The 4,810-nt window shown below is 42.8% G+C and overlaps 1 non-coding gene across 1 annotated transcript; it reads right to left on the bottom strand.

The window, feature by feature from the left end:
- Nucleotides 1-334: 334 nt before the first annotated feature.
- On the bottom strand, nt 335-438 carry LOC112910597 (U6 spliceosomal RNA). The gene has a single exon (XR_003233275.1). It is a non-coding gene; the product is annotated as a U6 spliceosomal RNA (small nuclear RNA).
- Between the last annotated feature and the right edge of the window lie 4,372 nt (nt 439-4,810).

Below are 4,810 nucleotides of genomic sequence, written 5' to 3'. Positions count from 1 at the left end.
TATGTCTCTGCCTCTCTCTGTGTGTCTCTCATAAATAAAGTCTTTTTTTTTTTTTATAAAAAAGAGATTTTTATAAGTTATGTCAAGAGCAAGAAGAAAATCTTTCAAGAAAAACAAACAATTGACCATGACATAGTGATGAATGATAGAGACCAGAGCTCCTCTGTCCTCACTTTGTTTTTTTTGTTTTTTGTTTTTTTTTCTGTCCTCACTTTGTACCTGTATTCTCTGTCAAGGGGAAATTTTCATACTAAAAAGTCTAGCCCGGTGCTCTTCAAACTTTACCATGCATGTGTGTCACCTCAGGATTTTGTTAAAAATGAGATTCTTTTAAAAAAATATGGAATGTTTCATGAATTTGCATGTCATCCTTGTGGCAGGCCATGCTAATCTCCCTGTCGCTCCCAATTTCAGTGTCTGTGCTGCCAAAGTGAGCACTTAAAACGGAGATTCTGATTTGGTAAGTCTGAGTGGGGCCCAAGAATTTGCATTTCTAACAAGTTCCCAGGTGATGCTGATGCAGCTGGTCCTCCAATCACACTTTGAAGAGTAACAGTCTAGACCAAACAGTGCGGAAGAAAGAAAAGCCCAGGATGGATAAATCATCAACATGGTTTTTAAGAGCCTCTCATTGCTGGGGTGCCTGGGTGGCTCAGCCATTTAAACATCTGATGGTCATGGGCTCGAGGCGCTGGGCTCCTTGCTCAGCGGGGAGTCTGCTTGTTTCTTTCCCTCTGCCCCTCGTCCCACTTGCATGCTTGCTTTCTCTTAAATAAATAAATAAAATCTTTTTTTTTTTTTTTAAAGTATTTTATTGCTTTAACCAGGTTCAAGTGTTTGATCCAGACACTGGGAGTGCCTGAGAATGAGACCTTTAAACCACTGTCGGGGATCCTTTGGTTTTCATCAATGTGGAGAGGAGGAGACGTGCTAGAAGCCTGAGGAGAGGCAAATGCAGATCATGGGTTTCAAAACAGGAAAGAAGTGCAAGTGGAAGGAGACAGATCAGGAAGCTTGATGTTGATTCCAGGAGACAATCTAAAATGGATTATTTTTAAAGCATGGTTTCTGTTCAGTGGACCCAGGATGATTTCCCTGAGAACAAATCCTGTCAGACTACTTTCATTATCTTTGAGAGGTTTACTAGAATGATAGGTCAGGGCAGCTGCCGTAGATAGAGAGCACGTGAAATCTGGCACAACACTAGCTGAGGCCTTTCAAGATCTTATTTGTGCAAAGCAGCACAATTGTGACTGGCCAGTGAGGCCAGTGAGGGGGATTAGTAACTGGTTGATCCAGTTTGCCCAGAGAGCCCTGATTAATGATTAATAGCTCCCAAAAGATAATGTCCAGGGCTACTATAAGGCTTCATCCTCAGCCTGGTCCGCTGCAGCAATTTTATCACTGGCTTAGACCCATGGTTCTCATATATTAGGGCACATCAGGATCTCTTGGGGACAAAGGATGCTTGTGAAAATATAGGTTCCAAGTCTCCAATCCTGGGCTCTAATTCAGCAGGTCTGAATGTATTTTTTATTAAGCATTTCAAGGTGACCCTGAGGAGGGTGTTCTGTGGAGCTTAGTTTAAAAAAAACAAAACACGATGAATAAGAATGAACATAAGCAGCACAAAACACTCTTTTACAAATGTGTATTTGGAGTTTCCCAACTGAGTGACTTGTAGTAAAGCCAAGGCTAGTATTTCCTTAGAGAGCCATCCTCAAGCCCTGAGGCTGCCCATTTTCATGATTCTGAAGGGGGCTGAGAGTGGGGAAGTATTTTTACCTTTGGTCTATATTGTTTTCATTAATTATTTTTTAAAAAGATTTTATTTATTCATGAGAGACACAGAGGCAGAGACATAGGCAGAGGGAGAAGCAGACTATGTGAGACTTGATCCCAGGACCCCAGGATCATGACTTGAGCCAAAGGCAGACACTCAACCACTGAGCCATCCAGGCATCCCTATTAATTATTTTTTTAAAAGATTTTATTTATGTATTTATTTGAGAGAGAGCATGAGTGGGGGAGGAGGGGCAGAGGGAGAGGAAGGGGGAGACTTTAAAAGGAAGTTTAGGACTTCTGCTGTCTAGAAGATGGAACACATATACTTTCTGCTATTTCTCTGATGAAGTACAACTGATATCCCTTGACATTGTATATAAAACAAACATACAGGGATGCCTGGCTGGCTCAGTCATTAGAGCGTGTGACTCTTGATCTCTGAGTCTTGGGTTCAAGCCCCATGCCTGGGTGTAGAGATTACTTAAAAAAAAAAAAAAAAGGAATACAGATGCAAAAATCCTTCATAAGAATTTAGCAAATAGGGGGCACTTGGCTGGCTCAGTCAGAAGAATATGTGACTCTTGATCTTGGGGTTGTAAGTTTGAGCCCTGGGTTGGGCATAGAGATTACTAAAAAAAAAAAAAAAAAAAAAGATAATAACAAATAGATTTCAGCAACATATAAAAGTAACCATATACCATGTCTAAGTGGGGTTCATTCTGGGGATGCAAGGATACTTCAGTGTTCTAAATCAATCGATGTGATCTGCCATATGAACAGGCTACAGAAGAAAATTTAAATGATCATATCAATTGATGTGGGAAAAGCTTTTTGATAAGATGTCATACCTGTTCAGAATAAAAACTCTGTTCACTAGGAATAGAGGAGAGCTTCCTCAACTCAATAGAGAGTATGTACAAACCCCTCCCACCCAGCCCGAAATTATGAGTATGTCATCTTTTGTGGCAAAAGAGGCTTTGCAGATGTCATTAAATTAAGGATCCTGACATGGGAAGATTATCCTGGAACATCCAAGTGTGCCAGTATATAATCACAGGGTCCTTACAAGAGGGAGAGAAGAGGGTCAGAGTCAGAGAAGGGGGTGTGAGAATAGAAGCTGAGATTGGGGTGATGTGCTCTGCAATCGGAGTAAGGGGTCACAAGCCAAGGAATGCAGGCAGGCTCTGGAAGGTGGAAAAGACGAGGAAACAAATTCTTCCCTGGGGCCTCCAGAAGGAACGCTGCCTTGCTGGCACTCTGATTGTAGGACTTCTGACCTCCAGAACTGTAAGATAATAAATCTTCTGGTATCATTTTGAGCCACTAAGTTGTTTTAAACCACTCAGTTTGTGGTAGTTTTTTAGAGTAGCAATAGGAAACCGTAATACAGAGGTGATGGCAATTGGTAGCACAAAGTCTAAAAAGCTCCCTAGCAAGGGCGCCTGGCTGGCTCAGTCAGTAGAGCATGCGACTCTTGCTCGTGCCCCATATTGGGCGCAGAGATTACTTCAATAAAGAAATTAGATTGAAAATAAAAAGATTCTCTGGCAAAGCTCTTGGCTATTGTCTGGCTTGTTGATCCCTGGAATATGGGAGTGATGCAGATCTGAATCCCTATTTCCTATATTGTTTTTGTGTCTCTTAGCACGTGTTTGTCTGTGTTAATGTGAATTATACTCCTATTAGGTAGGCGTATATTACTTGTGGGCAAATTGAGTCAGCATGTCATACAAGACTTGTCTGCCTAACAGGCAGGCAGCAATAATGCTTTGCAATTATATAATACATTGGGGTTTCTAAAAGGTTTTCATGGGGGTGCCTGGGTGGCTCAGTGGTTGAGTGTCTGCCTTAGGCTCAGGCTGTGATCCTAGGGTCTTGGGATCGAGTCCTGCCACTGGGCTCCCCACAGGGAGCCTGCTTCTCCCTCTGCCTATGTCTCTGCCTCTGTCTCTCATGAATAACTAAATAAAATCTTAAAAAATAAAAAAAGGTTTTCATGTATGACACAAATGTCAACATAAATTGAAAATATGTGTGTGGGGGGTGCTTGAATGGCTCAGTGGGTTAAGCGTCCCACTTTTGATTTCGGCTCAGGTCATGATATTGGGGTGGTGAGACTGAGCCCCGTGATAGGCTCCGCGCCCAGCTCAGAGCCTGCTTTAAGATTTTCTCTCTCCCTCGTCCTCTACCTGTCCCCACCTCAAAAAATGAAAATATGAGGGTGGGGATCATAGGAGGTCTCCAGAGGAGGCTGTCAAAGAGCCACTGAGTAAAGAAGAGAGGAAGAGAGACAATTGCTGGGGCTTTCTGTTAATATCCACTATATGGTCATATAAGAAACTTGTGGCTTTTGAATTTGTTGTTTTTCTATTTTGTTTTTAATCAGATGCACCATAGGATGAGAGGGACTGTCTCAATCTTCACTAGTAGAATTCTCTATCCTTGAATATAAACCAGCAGACCCTAGGAGGGCTGCTTTCAGCCCCGAAATATCTGGGTCTAATTCACAACAGAATCTAAGGAATGAAGCTGCTGGGTGTCTTGAAGTGGCCTGTGGCTGTGAGCTTACAAGTCAATCAGGCCCTCCGTCTCCACCACCCCAGCCACCCCTCCCACAGTCTCCCGCCCCCATCTCAGCAGACAGCACGTCCAACTTCCCAGTTTCTCATGCAAAAACGTGCCTCTCACATCCAACCTCTGAAACATCAGCAACTCCTGTTGATTACCTGCAATATATACTCAGAACTTAACCACTTCTTGTACCTCTTACTGCTAGGTCTCTGGTCTGAGTCCCCCGCAACTTTCTCTCCAATCATTGCATCCAGTTTGATCTTCCTTCTTCCATTCTGCCTTCCCGCAGTTTCTTTTCTTTTCTTTATTAGGTAATCTCTACGCCCAGTGTGGGGCTTGAACTCATGACCCCGAGATCAAGAGTCACATGCTCTTCTGATTGAGCCAGCCAGGCACCCCCCCCTCCAGTTTATTTTCAACACAGCAACCACAGTAAGCCTCTTAAAATGTACTT

The sequence above is a fragment of the Vulpes vulpes genome, chromosome X, assembly GCF_048418805.1.
Source record: "Vulpes vulpes isolate BD-2025 chromosome X, VulVul3, whole genome shotgun sequence".
Classification (NCBI taxonomy): domain Eukaryota; kingdom Metazoa; phylum Chordata; class Mammalia; order Carnivora; family Canidae; genus Vulpes; species Vulpes vulpes.
This window is presented reverse-complemented; position numbering and strand designations above follow the sequence as displayed.